The 19637-nt window shown below is 39.0% G+C and overlaps 1 pseudogene; it reads right to left on the reverse strand.

Moving 5' to 3' along the window:
* Nucleotides 1-18612, reverse strand: part of LOC114088104 (V-type proton ATPase 16 kDa proteolipid subunit c-like) — a 34086-nt pseudogene extending 15474 nt beyond the window's left edge.
* Between the last annotated feature and the right edge of the window lie 1025 nt (nucleotides 18613-19637).

Genomic DNA, 19637 nt, shown 5'->3' on the forward strand with positions numbered 1-19637 from the left:
CAGGGTCTATTTATAGTGTGTGTGTGTGTGTGTGTGTGTGTGTGTGTTCATGTCCATGGGGGAGATTGAGCACAGAAGGAGTTTAATATGGTTATGAAATGGAATTTGTCAAGGAAGGCAGAGTAACTTTTTTATTTTTCTGTACTGGGGGGTGCTCTACCACTGAACTACACCCAAGCCCTTTTTTATTTATTTTTTTTTTTATAGACAAGGTCTTACTAAGTTGTCCAGGCTGGCCTTGCACTTATGATCTTCCTATCTCAGCTTCTCAAGTAGCTGGGATTATAGGTACACCACTGCCTGGCAGTAACTTTTAAAATTACCCACATACTTGTTCAATTCCTGGTGGATTCTCTTGTATTGTTTGAATTGGTTCCTTGAATTCATTTAAAAAGGAATAATGTTATGATAAAATTTGAGATATGCTAAATAACCCCCATTCTTCAACCGCTATCTGAAATGAATTAAAGATAAGAAATTAGCTAACTCACACTATTAACACTTACCCTTTATTGGGTCAGCTGAAATATAAATCAACTTAAAAATGTATTACAATAAAGAACACATAATGTTGGAAAAAGCAAACCAAAAGTGTACCACTTAAAGCAAATTTTATATAGGCATAGCATCATCTAGCAATGTTCAATTATTAATATCTCTACTAAACACTAGCAGCTAAATGTGTCAAAAATATTTGTAACACTAATGTAACTTGTAACTCTGCAAGTCCTTTTGAAATCATTTTTTATGAAAAAAAGACAAAGTATATGTAAATAGATATTAACATGTACCCTTTCAGTGTGCTTTTTCCTTAATCATTTGATTTATGAATGTCTATGAACATATGGCAAATCTCATAAAAAAAATCAAACTTGAAGTAAAACATCTTCAAGTTCCTAAGTTATAATGATAGAAAGCAGGTGACACACTTAGTTCCTGTCTCTTATGATCTAGTTCCTTTTGTTCAAGTCAGAAGGTATTTGAGACAAATTTGTAAGATAACATAGGAAATTGGATAATCCAATGAAATTGCCATGAGATTGACCCTCATACAAATGTATGTATACATCTATATAGGTATACAAAGGCAAATACATGTACTTATGGAAATGAGTGTATATACATTTATGTACAATATTCATTTCTAAGGTTATGTTTTAAGTAAAAATTTCTGCAAATGTTTGGGTGGAAACCCCTTCTAGTCATTATTGATCCTTACCAAGGATGCATGAAAGCAGCTGAAAAAAAAATTAGACATAAGAGTTTGGGAACCTCAAGGTTTATAGCTCCTTGAAGTCACGGCATAAAAACCAGCCACGAAGAAGAGGAGAGAGAGCTCTGGTGGGGAGGGTGGCTTCTCCATCCACTTCCTTTAGAGCAGCTCAGGAGACAGCCCCCAGGAGTGTGGTATTAGAGCAATTCCTTAGGTTAACACTCCAGAGCATTAGGCTAGGAGTTAGAAAACTGGTGCTTTCCAGTGAACACTTAATAAAGACATTCCTGGACCTAGACAGAGCTGCACTGTTCATGAACTCAGGCCGCATGCAGCTAGTGATTACAAAGAGTTCCTTGACAAGAAACAAACTTCAGTGAGTAGTAAGCCAGCATTTCTAAGTAGCCCACTGAGAAGAAAATGCAGTTGAAACAAACAAACAAACAAAAGCCCCACAATACTTTGCAAGTATTATTAAATTGCTAAAGGAAAACAAAATACCTGCAATGTATTATGTGTCAGTGTTTAGTTTGACTTAAGTCTTTACCTTAAATATTATTATTGCTGATATTTTATTTATTTTTTTACGTTTATTTATTTATTTATTTTTTAATTGTAGTTGGACACAATACCTTTATTTTATTTTTTTTTATGTGGTGCTGAGGATCAAACCTAGGGCCTCACACTTGCTAGGTTAGTGCTCTGCCACTGAGCCACAACCCCAACCCCTATTGCTGATATTTTAATGAAGCCTTGAATGCTAAATTACTTGAACTGATTGAAAATTGTCAGAGGTTAGTTTTCAATGACTTAAAAACCACTGGAATGAATTTGGAAACAAGGTTTGCTCTGCCACCTGCTGGCTGTTTCAAAATAAGGCTCTCTCAGGATCTTGCCACATTCAACAATGAACCTCAGCCCCGCCTTAAAAAAAGGATGTACTATATTGCAGAAGAATTCATCTGGCCTGTAGATGGTGGAAATAGCACTGGACTGGACCAGAAACTCTGGGGTGGAGAGGTGTAGGTGGTTTGCAGGAGTCCCAATTTTATCACTTCCTGTATGGCCAGTTGCCTAAGTCTTCAGACACTTCCTCCATCATTAGAATTGATCTTCTTGTCCATGGCCACCTTTACCCAACAATTTAGTGGTCTTGTCTCTAGGTCAGGTGTTATGCGATATCTCCCTTACCTCAAATAGGAAAGTGATTTTAAAACCATTGGGCAGTGGAAGAAAAACATATTTTTCAGAATTATGGGTGGAAATAGCATGAAGTCAGTCCCCTGGCTTCTTACAATCTGTAGTTCATTGGGCATTGTTACAAAGCTTTTTATCAAGGTCACAGTCTAACTGGACCAGTCACCGTAAATTATCTTGAGAAAAATGGAAAAGTATAAATGTGTGCATATTTGCTTAAATACTAAACCAGTTTCCCAACTTCGGCATATCCCCTGACCTTTAACAACTTTACCTCTTCCAAGAACACATATTCCAATTAGAAGTCTCGAACATTCCTAGGTTTGTGCTTTGAATAGAGAGGGAAAGCATCTGTAATCATAAAAACAAAATTACCTTCCCCATCTTTTCTAGTTATGCCAAATAGTTTTCAATGGTAGCCTTAATGGAACTCAGGGAAACAAAACTGTGATACACAATATAAAAGCCAAAATTGAATCAAGTTGCCACATTGAACTTTTTTAAGAAAACAATTTCTTGATTTCCCAGCTGTGGACTATTCCATTTCTTTAAACCCTAATAAAGTTTCCACAATTCACTCTTGTGAAGGATTCTGTTATTGAGATTTAATATAAATTTGCAGGCATTTACAAAAGGAAGGTCAGGCAAAATTACATCCTCCCCAATTGCTTTATTCTTCACATAAATATCCCTTAAAATAGGTTGCTGGGGTTTTTTGGATTTTTTTTTAAATACTCCTGAACAGTACTGCAATCAGTTTCACAAAACAAACATGGAATTCTGAAGTTAGGCAAGCTCCTGAGTTTGCTTGAGGGAGACAATGTCCTCCTTGTCACTTGGTTTTCTTTTCTTTCTTTCTTCCTTTTTTTTTTTTTTAAAGGAAAGTTTTTTTTTTTTTTTCTCCCCTGTCCTGTTTGTAGACCACCCATGAACCTTTTTATTTTTCTCATTTAATCTGAGAAAGGGGAGAAAAGGAGACTTGTTGCCCTTAGCAGTTCTTGGGCTTTTCTCCCAATAGGGTAAGTTAATTATTTTAACCTACTGATGAGGGGTGGTCAGGTCAGTTGGTGTGGGAGGGAGGGGGAAACAGGTGTTTCACACACCTGCACTTCTAGGCTTAATTGCTCTGAAATCTTCTAGGCTCTCAACTGCATTTTCCTTTCTTTACAGAGGCTCAGGGGAGGGGTTCCATTTGTGGAGTTCTTAACTAATGGTAGCATAAATATGCAACCACTTTTGACTGAACAAATTATTTCCTTTAAAATGAACTCCAGGTAAATTTAATTAGAAAAAAAGGTGATTGACAGGTATGACTCTGAATGCAAGGATTAAAAGTCTTAACTGCTGTTAAAAAAAAAAAAAGGCAAAGTCAGGAGTCAGCCATATTCTGTTTTCTTCTCACAGCAATGAGTTCAGGTAAAGAAAACGAGGATCAATGGTGATGGAATTCTTCACGTTGTGTGTGATATCCACCACAACTAAATATAAAAGTAGCTTTATTTTTTTCAATAGAGTGCATAGAAAAGTCAACTTTTAAAAAATGCTGAGTTAGGGCTGGGGCCATGACTCAGTGGTATAGTGCTTGCCTAGCATGTGTGAGGTCCTGGGTTCAATCCCTAGCACTGCAAAAATATTAAAAAATTTAAAAATTGAGATAATTTACGTATCAAAATGAGTATTTAATGTGGTATTTTTGTATTCACTTTAACTGCTTTCATAGACATAGCATATAATAATTGTTTATCATGTACAATCCACTCTGATATGTAGTTTTATTTAAACTTGACACCAACTCTGTGAAGTAATTCTGATTATTAACTTCATTTTACAGGTGCTGAAGCTGAGGTAGGAGTTTATTAAGTTATCCAAGGCCAGTTAGTAAGAGGTTGGGTGAGGATTCAAATATAAGCAGCACAGTCCAGAGGCTATGACTCCTAGTATCATTCAATCTCTAGAAGTCAAGAGCAATCAAGTCTCCCAACACCAAGCTGTTTTCCCGGAGCTCATCTATTTGCTTCCTAAGGGAAGGTGAGGCAAGATAAAGATTAGAACTTCAATGCTGAGCAAAAAACTCAAGAGTTCATTGCGTAGTTGAGTCAAAAGAGCCACAGGACACACAGTATATTTAATAAATGGTATAGAAAAATTCTAGAAAAGGCATAGAGCTTCAGGATGTATCAGGCCTCAAGTAGGGAAATCTTGATTATAATTCTAAGTTGGAAAATTGATTATTTTGGAACTAATTCTCTTGTTCAATGAATAAGTAATCTGTGGGAGATTTGGTCAAAGTTTCACAACAGGGTCAGAGAGTAATAAAGATTGAAATCAAGAAACACTGCTTCACAGAGTGCCTTTTAATTTCTGGGTAACCTGCTTTTCTTCCTCAGGTAAGGACAATTACACCAGTTAATTATACCAAAAATTCAACAACCTTGCCATGTGACTGACTTCTTGCCTATTGGTGAAAAGGGCAACTGAAATGGAAATATAGTCTGTTACACTGACATGAACGTTTCTCTTTGGGCAGCAGCTAATATATGCTCACTCGACACAGGAAATCAGGTGTCAAAACTGGCAGACTACGTCAAGTAAATATTCTAGTCTCAGAAAAAAGAACCTCAGTCCTTGCTTCCGCTTTCCTTTTTGCCTGCCCTTTTCATTTTTCCTTATTCATTTATAGGGTGTGGAGGTGTGGAAATAGGAAAGGGGGAATCCCCACTAGAACTGCCTGGAACCTCTCTTTGCTTCCTGATGGATCCCAGACCCTTCCTTTCATTATGCCTGGCGCTGGCACCAGTTCCCTTTTGGCCATTTGTTTCCAGTTGCTAGAATGACCATAAACTCACCTTAGAAATGGACATTGATGAGACATATTAGAATTTTAGGTGGAAGGACCCTGGGGGAGAGGGGTGTAGCTCAGTGGTAAAAGTCGTATTTAGTATACTAGAGGCTTTAGGTTCAATCCCCAGCACACACGAAAAAATATGAATGGGAAATGGTGTGCAATTGTAGCATAAGTCATCTGTGCAAAATTCCCCTGGGATACACTAGGTGTTAGTGTAGGAGGATGTAATACAGAGCAAAAGTTTCAGAGAAAGGTCTACCCATGTGTTGTGAGTTTCTTTGACCAATAACCCTTATCCAAATAGAGTTGTGACCTAATTGTCTTTTCCACCCTTGCATTACAGTACTGGGTATTGGATAACCTTCTATTGGATAATACTTCTCAAACTTCAGATGTGCATAAAAGCTACCTGGGGATCTTGTTAAAATAAAAGATTCTGATCTAGAAGGTTTCAGGTGGGTCCGAGAGTCTGCATTCCCAATGAATTTTAGGTGATGTTGCTGATTTGTAGACTTACTTAGAGTATCAAGGGGTAGAGTAACCTCGCAGGTTTAAAGACAAATCTGTTCCCTTTTTTTGTATGAATAAAGTTACAATTTTAAGAAAGTTATTTTTTAAAAAATGCTAATTTTTTTGTATGCCGGACTTCGCCTATCATTGTGTGTTTTATTATGTTTGACCTGTGTTTTTCAGATAGTTGGACTAGTTAAGAGAATTTGAACAGCAAAATTGGTAAATCTAATTTACTAGATTTACATACTTAACAAGTTTGTGTTAATTTTTATGTATAAGTCTCCCCTTTAAGTGTTCCAGGTGTTTGAGAGAATCAAATATGCTTGAATTTAAAATTGTGTTTTGAAATGTCTAAGGGGAGTTCAATAACTATGTAAGAAGTATAAAAATTTAGGAAAATTTAACCTTTCTCATTTGACACAATTAAACCCTGATCAAAGAATAAGACAAAGAAATACATGTATATAACTTGTTGATCAAATAGGAAATTATAATGAAAATGAGAAAGTATTGAGAATAGGTGACAAAATACTATATATCAAAACTTGTGGAATAAGGTTAAACTGATAATTATAGAATAATAATAATAATAATAATAATAATATTATTATTATTATTACAGTGCTTAGGGATCAACATGGGGCCTTGCACACACTAGGCAACTGCCCTACCAGTGAGCCATAACCCAAGCACAAAATTCATACTTGTTCATAATTAGAAAAAAGAAAAGCTGAACATTAAGAGTTAGAACAAGAACAACAAGAAAGAAAGGGAATTAAATAATAAAGATAATAGGAATTAGCTGAATAGAAAAAGTAGAAAATAAGGAGAATCAACAAAGCTAAAAATCTGGCCATTTGAAATGACTTATAAATTACAAACCTTTATAAAGACAGAGTGAAAAACTAGAGGATATATAAGTTCAATATGAAAAGGAAACAACTATAGGTGCTGCAGGAATTTTAAAACATTATGGGGATGGGACCAATTGTTTGCAAGTGTATTGGAAAACTTAGGAGAAATGGACAGATCCTAAGAAAAAAATATATCATAAATGTCGCTCACAAAAGAAAAGTTGAATAGTTTTATAACCTTTCAAAAATGGAATTAGTTGTTTAAAAATTCCACAGATAGTGTGGCTCAGCAGTAGAGCACTTGCCGGGCATGTGTGAGACACTGGGTTTGATCCCTAGCACTGCAAAAATAAATAAATAGATAGATAAATAAATAGTAATGAAAATAATAAATTAAATAAATAAAAAGTTCCACAAAGATTAAACACCATTCTCTGTCACTTTTAACAGTTTACCAAATATAAAAAGGTATAGGAAAAAAGAACACTCCAAACAAAGTGTAAACAGAAATTCTAGGGGGATTAGAGACTTAGATGTAAAAGGCAAAACTATAAGCTTTTGGAAGATGAGTGTCTTTATAACCTAATGATGGAGAACTATTTTTAAGACACTAATGGCACAAACTATGGAGGAGAAAAACAACAATAAAGAACTTGCCTAGTATGGTGGCTCACACCTGTGGTCCCAGATACTTAGGAGCACGAGGCAGGAGGATTGAAAGTTTGAAGCCCTGGGCAACTTAGCAAGATCCTTTATCAAAATAAAATAAAAAGGGTTGGTGATGTAGCTCAGTGGTACAAAACTTGTCCAGAATGTATAAAGCCCTAGATTCAATCCCCAGTGACACATACACACACACACACACACAAAAAAAAAAAATAAAATAAATAAATAAATAAAATAAAGAATAAATTGTGATATAGTCATATAGTGGAATATTATATAATATTAAAACAAAATAATACAAACAATATGAATATTAGGAATACAGTATCATAGAATATCTAAAGCATCAGCAAGCATTTGGCCCACATTCCTCTGTCTAGCAATCAAATCATTCCATAATCCATAAAGCCAATTTAATCTAGCCAATCTCATATCCTTCCCCAAAGCACATTAAGTCATCATGTCTACTAGGCACGGCTTTTTTCATAGTTCCTCATGAATGTCATGATTCTGCCTTCTGCCTTGACTTCACTTAGATTGTCACTGAACTTACAGTGGATGCTCTCTCCTGATTCACCAAATCCACCTGGTCTTCCAAGCCCACCTGGACCTCCACCTCCTTAGGAAGCCTTCTGTAACTGCTCAAGGGTTCGAACTCCTATTGAGTTTACAGCCAGGTCTACGAAGTTTTAGACTAATGGTTCTCCAGGAAAACTAAATTTAACAGGTATATACTGAACTCCTATTATTCGAAGAGCCTGTGTGAAGTGTGGCAAGAGGGCATAAAAGAGATTAATTTAAAATAGTCCTTACTCGTGGGCATGGTGGCACTTGCCTGTAATCCAATTACTCAGGAAGCTGAGGCAGATCAATCACAAGTTCGAGGTTAACTGGGCAACTTAGTGAAACTCTGTTTCAAAATAAAATAAAAAGTGCTGGGAGTGTAGCTCAATGGTAGAGCACTTGTCTGGTATGTGCAAGGCCCTGGGTTCAATTCCCAGTACTGCCAAAAAAAAAATAAAAAATAAAAGTTCTTACTCTCCAGCTCTATGGAGTGATCTGTGAAAACTGGGGAATGAGGCAAAGTTTTTTTTAGCTACCAGCTCTTGAGGAAGTGGAGAAGCAACAGGTATGGCAGTGTTTTGGCCATGGGCTCCACAGACCTGAGTTTTGGTTCTGACTCTCCCATAGGCTAGCAGTGTGACCTGGTACAAAGTTATTTTTCTGTGCTTTAGATTTCCTATCTGTATAATGTGCACTGGTGCTACCCCATGCCCTATAATGATGTGCTAAGGGTGGAGCCTGGCACAGTAAGCAAAGAAAGAGACTCTTAGCAACAAAGATGGCTAGGGTTTTAACAGTTGCAGATGGGGGTAAAGTATACAAGGTTTAGAGAACAGGCAGAGCTTGTAGGCAGCATGAGTTGCCCCTGTAAACAGTGTGGTGTGCTGGGGCACAGAATTGAGGCAAGAGGGGTCCAGGGGAGGAGAAGGAGGAGGGATCTGAGAAGTGTGTACTTAATCCTTGGGTGAGAGTATTGACAAACAAGAGGCATGCTTGCCTCTAGAAAGCCCTGGGAAAAGAGAAGAATCAGGGAAACTGATTAAAACCATGGTAAAATTTTACTGGTTTTGGCTGTAGTACAAAAATAACAATAGAAGTAATAAAGATTTCTTGGAAAATTGGGAATGGAACCACCATTTGACCCAGCTATCCCTCTCCTCAGTCTATACCCAAAGGACTTAAAAACAGCATACTACAAGGACACAGCCACATCAATGTTTATAGCAGCACAATTCACAATAGCTAAACTGTGGAACCAACCTAGGTGCCCTTCAGTAGATGAATGGATAAAAATTTTGTGGCATATATACACAATGGACTATTACTCAGCAATAAAAGAGAATAAAATCATGACATTTGCAGATAAATGGATGGAGTTAGAGAAGATAATACTAAGTGAAGTTAGCCAATCCCCAAAAAACAAATGCCGAATGTTTTCTCTGATATAAGGAGGTTGATTCATGATGGGGTAGGGAGGGGAAGCATGGGAGGAATAGATGAACTCTAGATAGGGCAGAGGAGTGGGAGGGAAAGGGAGGAAGTATGGGGTTAGAAATGATGGTTGAATGTGATAGACATTATTATCCAAAGTACATGTATAAAGACATGAATTGGTGTGAATATACTTTGTATACAACCAGAAAAAAAAAATAATACTGTCAATAAGTAGTTGAAAATTGTGAGACTGGGGTTGTGGCTCAGTGATAGAGTGCTTGCCTAGCGTATGTGAAGCACTGGGCTTGATTCTTAGCACCATATAGAAATGAATAAATAAAATAATGGTCCATTGACAATTTAAACAAACAACTAAAATAATTTTTTAATTTAAAAAGATTATAAAATATTGTTTATATTTTGCATCAATGAAAACATAAAAAAGTAAAAATTGACAGATACTTATTGGGGATCTATAGCTCTATAGCTTTATTACAATAATGTTTTGACACTTTTCTTTGTTTGTGGTGCTGGGGACTGAACCCAGGGGCATTCTACCACTGAGCTACACCCCCAGATCTTTTTACTTTTTATTTTGAGACAGGGTCTCACTAAGTTGCCCAGGCTGCTCTCTCAAAGTTGGAATCCTCCTGCCTCAGCCTCTTGTCTTGATATTTATTTTATTTCTAAAACTATAACACAAATATAACAAAGAATTTTTATCATGAGGAAAACTGTATAACTCTCAGTTATCAGTGACAAACTGGGGTAGTACATCACTGATACTCTTCTTTATTCTAGAAATGGGCAGAGAGAGGGGACATATTTAAAACAGGAACTTAAAGTGATATTTTGGACCAAAATAGTTTGTTTTCATCTTTAAACAGTCATGACAAATAATTTTCAAATAATGTAACAAATTAGTTATCTAACAAAAACATAGGCAAATTAATTTAAAGATTAAACTAAATGGTTTGTGGTCTTTGCAATACCTGAAAATGTTCATCCAATTCACTTTAGTACCCAGTCTAGACTTTAAAAAAAAAAAAATCCCTGAAAGATTTTTCTTATCTTTATCAGTCAAGGAAGAAGAAAAAGTATTTTCCTTCTACCCCCTGCCTACGTACTTTACTCTGGGCCTTTGAGTCTCTTGGTGACCCTGCTAATAAAGACACAGATAAAATAATTAGGAAGAAATATCATGAAATCAGTTTCATTTGTGACTTTCTGACAAGAGCCCACTATAGTTTAGACACCAGGGGCAGTGATTCTGCGATTTACTGATTCTTCATGCCATGAATATAGACAATGAGGAAGATTGTCTCTTTCATAACTGATAAAGAAGTCAAAAGCCTTTTCCATTGTCTCTAAATTCCTGACTTTTCCTCCCAACAGTTTATGGTGAAGTTTCACTCACTGAATTTACAAGTTAATAAACTTAGAAAATGAATTGAATTGTTCATGATGGCACAGCCCACTCATAAATAATTCTGATGCATTCTATACCTCTTTGGACTACTAAAAACAAAGCAAAACCAAAAGCTGTTTGTTTTATATAACCATAAGTTTATTTTTAAAAATCTGGAAGAGTCAATTTTTCTAAGTACAGATCTTGCTTCTTTCTATTTTCTAGGTATTACCCAAAGAATGTACAGAAGACATGAGGTTTGGTGGTGCACGCCTGTAATCCCAATGGCTCGAGAGGCTGAGGCAGGAGGATCCAGAGTTCAAAGCCAGCTTCAGCAAAAGTGAAGCACTCAGCAACTCAGTGAGAACCTGTCTCTAAATAAAATACAAAATAGGGCTGGGGATGTGGCTCAGTGGTTGAGTGCCCCTGAGTTCAACTGCCGGTACAAAAAAAAAAAAAAGAATGTACAGAAGAATATTTATAGCACATCAGGAAATGCTAGTATACATGCCAGATATATAGCTTCACAAAGGAAAATATCCCTTCTTAAAAATTAGTTTGGAAAGATTTCTACAGTGTGATGCTACAAAAAAAATTAATTGATAATCACCATGGTATCCTTTCTTTAAAAGATATAATTTACAGATATTTCAATTGCACCATCAAATGCCACAGCTTATAAGATGGTTCAAAATGCTATGCAATTAGCTGAGTTCCACAAATACTTCCTGGTAATGGGAATAATGGAAGTTGATAATATTTCCTACTGAGGTGGGATGCCCAACACCATTGACAGCACCTGTCACATGTGTCTGAGAAGTGGGAACTTGACAGAACCACAGACAACCTGAGGACAAAACATGCTGCACTGTGAGACAGGCTTTATTACTAATGATAATTGTTGCTCCAATTGAAGAAGCACATACCCACGAGAATATAGAGGTATTACAATCAGAGTGCAGTCACTTAACGTTAAGAGCATTCTTTTTTGAGTGTGTTGTGAACAAGAATTTCTCCTATTTTATTCATAACAATCTAGTAAAGTAGGGACTCTATCATCTTCATTTTATAACTGAGGAAACTGAGGCTATGCAAGAGAATCGTCACAAGTGAGTAAGATACTTAGGGGCATCAAATCTAGGTCTGCTTCTGTCACACCCAGACTCCCAACTACTGTGCAGTGACCTCTGCTGCCAAATTCTGGCTTGGATTGGACCCTCACCCTGTGTGGTAACAGGATTCAGCACAGAGCAGGTAGAGCTTATGCCATCCGCCTCTGTTTCTAGAGATGGTGGGGTGTAGAAACGTCAGGCAACAGAGCTGGGACTGCACCTTTTGCTGTCCTCTCTGCCACTCTTTGCTTGACACCACACTTCTCTCTGCCTTTTACAAAGTTGCTGACTTCTTTTGTAGTTGCTCTAGCAGCTGTACTATTGGCAAAGCTGGTGGAGTGGGAATTTTACCATTGGGTCAAATTTGTAAACCAAGAGCCTCCTCAGTTCAAGTCCCTATAGATGAAGTGTTAGTGTCACAGGCAGCAACATCACCGTGACTAGTTCAGACCTTCTCTTTTGGAGAATGAGAATTAACAATTAGTTTCCCTGTCACTGAAAGATTGGATGCAAGATGAATTGTTTGTTTAGATGGTCCAAAGCATTTCCGATTTACTGTACCATAATTTAATCATTTTGTGCGTCTGAATTTGACTGCTGTTTCTCTTTGTGGCACATGAGATCTCTGGAAAGTGGAGCTAAGCCACACCCATGCTCTGTTGCTGCAGCCATTCAACAAATGGCAATGGCTTTTCTCCTGGACATCAGACAAAGACTGTTCTTTTTTTTTTTTTTTTAATGTTTTTTAGTTGCCAATGGATTTTTCACTTATTTGTTTATTTATGTGTGGTGCTGAGGATGGAACCCAGGGCCTCACACGTGCCAGGCAAGTGTTCTCCCACTGAGCCACAACCCCAGTCCCTCTTATTTTTTTTTTAAATAGTTATGATTCCCACTCTTATGGGAGTATATTTTCTGAGGGAGAGAAGCCATCAAGCAAGCAAGTACAACTAAGTAAAATAACAATAAGGGAAATTTGAGGGCTTTACGTGGGATCAGGGGAAGGGCACTCATATTAAAACTGAGAGATGCATTAGTGAAGTCTCCTCAGAGGAAAGACCTGAGACCTGAAGGAAGAACAGGGATTACTCAAAGAAAATGGCCCAAAGAAGGGGGAGGGGGAAGGTAAAGACAGGTAGAGGGAATAGCACCATGAAGGCTCAGAAGTGAGAGAGAGTATGGAACATCCATGGAACTGGAAGAGACACCCAGAGCTATTTGTATTCCTGACTAACAGAAGGGCAGAGGAGCCTGCTGTGAAAAAGATTTTATCCTTGTCCAACTGGAGTTTGGAAATGCACAGCCATAATCAAAACCAAATTGCAGGAGCCAGGTATGGTGGCAAACACTTGCAATCCCAACTACACAAAAGGCTGATGCAAAGGGATCCTAGGTTCGAGGTTAAGCCTCAGAAATTTAGCAAGACCCTGCCTCAAAATAAAAAATACAAAGGGCTGGGGATGTTGCTCAGTGGTAGAATACCCCTAGGTCCAACCCCCAGTACCACAGAAGAAAAGGAAAAACAGACATCTAAAACCAAATTGCAGGAAACATAGTAAGAGTTCCTAAGAAAATAGATCACCCCCTTGCCAGCTGGAGAAGGCTGAGAAATGTGAGTTGCATGCAGATGACATCACTAGCATGGTTAGATATGAGCAACTTCTGGAGGATGGAGGGGGTACTCACTATGTGTCTGTCAAGATAAAAATTTATAAATTTTTGGCAATGTAATAAATTATTGCATGTCTTTCTGTTTGATCATTCTGGAAGGAAAACCTTCAAGCATGAAACGTGAGAATTAGGGTGACACAGAACGAGGTATGTATATCTCCAGGTGTGTGCTGAGAGAGAAACATGGTGAGTCTCTTTGGGATATCTGCCAATTGATCTATCAATTTACTTATCTACTTCTCTGTATATATCTACTCCTCTTCCCGCTCCCTCTCCTTTTATCTCTCCCTCTCCCTCCCACCCCTAGATATCTCAGTTCTGGTGATGGAGCCCAGGGCCTCCTGCATGCTAGGCAAGGGCTGTACTACTGAGCTAAATTCCCAGCTCTTTTTAAATTTTATCTTGAGACAGGGTTTTGCTAAGTTGCCCAGGCTGGCCTCAAACTTACCATCCTCCTGCCTCAGCCTGCCAGGTAGTTGGGGTTACAGATGTGTGCCTGGCTATTATTTTTTTTCATAAATATATTTGGACAGAAACTAAACATTTGAACTGGTAAAAAATTTAAAACATTTTATATTAGAACAGATAAGACTATGTTTAGGAATAGCATTAAAAGCACATTGAATCTATTCATTCTATTAGTGATATGTAAAACTGAATATAAAATAACTGATTTCAAAGAAATTTCAGGGTTGCAGCAGGACACTTAAAGCCTTCCTCCTCTCTCCCCTCCAGGATCTATATCCTCACTGCCTTCTGCCAACAAGTGGGAGTCTGATGAGCCTTGGGGGTGAGAGTGAGGGTAATGGGGAGATAGGAGTGAAGTTTCTAAATAATAATAATAATAATAATAATAATAATTTTCTATTCAGTGTTCTTTCTAATTAATACTAATAATAATCATTTTCTACTTATTAATCATAACAATAGCAGCAAGAACAACATCGGTTAATGTTCAACAATTGCTTACTAAATGCTAAGTACTTTTAATGGCTTCTAATTTGATGCCCCCCACCAATACACATACATATTTTAAAGCCTATATTATTAATGTGTTGATTTACAAATGAGAAGCTGAGGCACAAACAGCTGAAGATATACAGAGGCTGTGCGGCGCAGCTGGCTCTCAAACTCAATCTGACTTCAAAACCCACATTGAGCAATGGATGCTCAAGATGCCAGTGAGCTATGCTGCCCCCTGCTGGGGGAAATAAGCTCTTGCCCCTTAACCCCAAACGCCTTTGGACTGCACCAGCACCTGAGTGGGGGAGCCTGGCAAGAAAATTCTGCTCCAAAGGGATGCTTTGTATTGGCAATATTTAACGATCCTATTTGTATTTTCTTGAGTAAACTATACCGTAAGACAATCAGAAAGATTGCAGGGGCAGAGGCAATGAGGAAATAGAAAGGAAGCAAAACAGGAATAAAGAGGGAGAGGGTAATATCATCAGAAGAAAGCCGAGTCTCCAGTGAAGCCCTGTCTAAATGATAGAGTAACCAAGTCCCAGAGTTGTCTCTGAGACCTCACATCTTCTGTGGAACCACCTCACATGGTGGGAAAGAGTACTCTGCTTCTCCACGAGGCCTACTAGGGACCTCTGAGATGGTCTCCTGGTTTCCTCTCTTCCCTCCCCACAAAGTGTGAATTTCAATAAACACCCAACATAGCTGGGCACGGTGGCACACACCTGTAACCCCAGCTGAGAAAGGAGGATAGAGAGTTCAAAGCCAGACAAAAGCGAGACACTAAGCAACTCAGTGAGACCCTGACTCTAAATAAAATACAAAAACAGGGCTGGGGATGTGGCTCAGTGCACTGAGCTTATCCCCACTGCCCCTCCCCCCAAAATAAAATAAACACCCTGCATATGTGGTGGTTTCAAGTTCTCTTCCTTCTTTTCAACAGGAAAGTCCAACACCCTACCAATTTGGGTGTAGTAGGTTCTTGGACAAATCCCCACTGCCTTCTTCTGTTGGAACCTCCTGTTTCTTCTCAGTGAGGCAGTTGTGGTTCTCAAGTGACAGGTGGTACCACACTGCTGAGGGTGGTGGGAATGGGGGGGACGCTTGTGGTTGTCACAAAGACTTGGAGAGGGGCATATTGGCATTGAGCACACAGGAGCCAGCAGTGCTGAATATTCTGTAGATTCCACCAAAAATCCTGTCAAAAAATACTGGATGATTAAGAGTCTATATGGGGCCGTGGGGTGTGCTCAGCGGTAGAGCATTTGCTTGTATGCAGGAGGCCCTAGGTTCCATCCCCAGCACAAACATTTACGTGCAGTTTCTTCTTAAATATAAATAAATCCACTTTAGACTTTAAAGTTCAGGTTTCTTGGAGTAGATGTTAAAGGGAAAGTGATAAATAGCTCATGATTTTTATGGAGCTTTTAAAACAGAATTTTCAATTCTGGGTGACTTTCTAAAGAAACATTTTTGCTGTGACTGGAGGATTTCTGGCACGTTTCTAATGCCTCCGAGCTCTGAAGATTGAAAGCCATGATCACATTAAGCAAGATGTCCTATGAGTCAGAAAATGTTCTGTTGATAAAATTGTATGGCAGAATTTTCCATATATATATATATATATATATATATATATATATATATTCCCTTAAGCATTAGGTACCTGGTTTTATTTATCTACTACCGAGGGCTAATGGAATATTTGATTTGGCAAAGTCTGACTAGAAGGTATGTTGTGAAGGAAACTTTGTTCGGGGCAATCACAGGTGCCTTTGATTTTTTTTTTTTTTTTTTTTTTTTGGTTCCCGGGATCATATAGGAATCTTCTACTTACATTTTAATCATTCTTTTTTAATGTTATGGTTTCAATCTGAGATGTTCCCCAAAGTCTCACTTCTCTTTTGGGAGAAGTCTCTCACTTCACGTTTGGGAAGTGATTGAATCATTAGGGCTCTGACCTCATCAGTGAATCCACTGATGGATTACTGGGAGGTGGGACCTCGTTGGAGGAATTAGATCACTTGGAGTGTGCTCCTGAGACTTTATCTTCTCCTAGGACCCTTCCTCTTTCACCCTTTTCTTCCCAGCTGCTATGAGCTGAGCAGCTTTCCTCTACCACACATTTCCACCATGATGTTCTGTCTCACCTCAGGCCCAGAGCAATGGAGCTGGTCCACCATGGAATGAATCTTCTGAAGCCAAGAGACAAAATAAATTTTTCCTACTCTAAGTTGTTTTTGTTAGGTATTTTGGTCCAGCAACAACAACAACAAAAAGACTAACACAACTGTTATTTTTATTGTATCTGAGTACCATGTATATTATAATTAACTACGTATTTTTTATCAACTCACTTTAAAAAATACTTGTTTACCTCTGAATTAATTTCTGTGAAGTGATAGATAAACTACATTTTAAAATATATGTAGAACTATTTTAAAATGTCCAGTTCTTCCATATACTTACTACCTTAAATAATCTCAAGTAAGCATAACTATAACCATATGTTATAGCAATGATAGAAAGGGTTTTTTAAAATTAGAATTCTACATGGTTAGCAGAAGAATTAAAAAAGAATACCTGGGGCTGGGGATGTGGCTCAAGCGGTGGTGCGCTTGCCTGGCATGCGTGCAGCCCAGGTTCGATCCTCAGCACCACATACAAACAAAGATGTTGTGTCCGCCAAAAACTGAAAAATAAATATTAAAAAAAAAAAATCCTCTCTCTTTCCCTCTCTCTCTCTCTCTCTCTTAAAAGAAAAAAAAAAAAAAAGAATACCTGTACCAGGCATGGTGTTGCAAATCTGTAATCCCAGAGACTCAGAAAGCTGAGTCAGGAGGATCCCCAGTTTGAGGCCAGCCTGGGCAACACAGCAAGACCATATCTCAAGAAAACAAAAGTGCAGTAAGGTTAATAAATTATGGTGCTAGTGAGGTTGACTACCAGAAGTCTTGCATTTTTCATCTGACCTCAGCATTCCTAGGAATGGAGACAGGAAGTTCAGGTTATTCAATGACTCACAGCCAAATTCCCAATTATCCACAGACCCGTATTATCTGGGGAAGATCCACATGTGGACCAAAGCCCCCTCTACCAGATAAATCCATAAAAAGGAATTAGAACTTTCTCTTTTTCTTTCAATATGTGTTCTTTCATCCTTGCCTCTTTCTTTGAAATTACTGAATAATCTGTTCTTCATGGAAGGAGGTCCAGCAAGGTGTCAAAATTCTATGTCAAAAGGAAGGATTCTATTTATGGGAAACTAGTGCTAGTCCATTGTCAGGTCCACAATCTCCATAGATTTTATTCATTTAGCTTGCTTCTTGTAAGTTCCACATGGGCAAAGATCCTTCCCTGTTATGTTCAGAGTTGGAGCACCTAGGCTCAGCACATATGAGGCTCTTAATAAACATTGGTTGAATAAATGAATGACCTCAGCTTTTCCCCAGTGTCATTGAAAAGTGCTGTAAGACTTTTGAGAAGATAAAGAAGCCTTAGACCCTAACCTTCTAGAATGAAGGGGTCAAGGAGAGGTGAGGGGAGCAATAAGCTTTTCATGGACTCCAGCACACAATAGCAGATAGCATGAATTTAGACACGGAATGCACATACCACCTCTTGTAGTCACCCTTGCAGCCCAGTTCAGACAGCCCCTTAGCCCAGGAGTGCTGAAGGTGCCTATGCACCCTCTCCTTGGATAGCTCCTACTGATTTGCAGATGGCTGTCTGATGCTTTGTTGTTTGGCCTTACCTTTTTAACAGTCTTTGCAGCTAACAAATTATATAGTATTTCATGATTATTCAGACCTTAGAACTCTATCTCTCCCTTTTTGCTCCACCCCAAGCCAAAGCAGGCAACCTAATACCTGCCCCAGATTGCAGGAAGCTCTGCCGACTTCTACAATGCTGTCCAATTTCATTTAGTTTTATTTTTTAAAACAAATATTTAAAAACATTTATATCTGAAAACAACAACTTTCATAACCTTGTAAGATTTCCCCCATCTAAATAAATCTCCAAATCAAAAGAAATGACACTGGGCAGGTCCTGTCTTGATCTAGGGTTTGGAAAATAGGTTTACTATACTCAGTTCTTGGCTGTGACCCATTTCTCACAAAACCAGCACTAGGACACGGTTGGGCATCCTTGTCGCAGTGCGTGTCTGCCATCCCTAGGTATTGCAAGGTGGATGCGGGGAGACCGGCTCTTCGCACAGCTCAGCAGGCACAGGATACGTACCGGCGCGGGGAATTAATTATCTCCCCTGGGAGCTTATGTTGGAGGGGGACGCCAGGTGTGGAGGTACATGACCTTGGAGGAGCCTAGCCCTTCCTCCACCCCCGGAGGCGGGGAGTGGGGGGAGGGTAGAGCGATCCTGCGTCTCAGCCCCGAGCCGCGCGAGCCAGCGGGCTGGACTCCCGGGGCTGCGCGGGAGGCAGCCTTTTCCCGGGGGTCCTTCCCTGGGCGGTGCCGTCAGAGCCCGCTGGGCGGCTGCACCCACGCCCAGCAGCCCAGGGCCTAGCGGCCGTCCAGGGGGATTTGTCAGCGCGCCCTATATAGCCGCAGACAGCTGCCATCTGTTATGTTTAGTAACACCACCGCGCGCTCCCCCTTCCCGGTGAATAAGCCCGCCTCGGCCATTAAGCCGGGAAGATATATTTTAACGACTTTCCGTTGCAAGCAGGCCTCGTTCATCAGCTGCTGAGACTGCAGCAGAATCGCCCTTTCTCTCTGCCTCCTGGGCGCTTTTTGTGCGGGGAGTCAGGTCCACGGTGGCCAGGGCCCTACAGGCAGGTGCGTACAGGAAAAGACTGAGAGCTCCTCCCTCCGTGGGCTCAGCGAAGAGAAAAATCTGTGATGTGTGCACCCTTTAAATGCATCGCATTTCAGTTCTGCAAATTCTAAGTGTAAATTGGGCTAGAATATGATTGTGAATTAGACCAGACGTCATGATTAATTTATCAGCGTGCTCCAGATACATCAGTTAAAATAATAAGAATTTAAAGAATGGTTCCTCCTGCCTTTGTGTTTGCTCTAAGGAACAGATCACTAGAGAAATAAAGGAACTAAGATTTCACTCCCTGCTTGTATTAGGAGAGCATGAACAGAATTAAACAGTCTCAGCCAGATTTTTTTTCACAGGGTTTGAAATTGAATCTGCCCACTTGGCATTTTATATTAGCTGTTGAATCAC

Source organism: Marmota flaviventris, chromosome 2, assembly GCF_047511675.1.
Source record: "Marmota flaviventris isolate mMarFla1 chromosome 2, mMarFla1.hap1, whole genome shotgun sequence".
Taxonomy (NCBI): domain Eukaryota; kingdom Metazoa; phylum Chordata; class Mammalia; order Rodentia; family Sciuridae; genus Marmota; species Marmota flaviventris.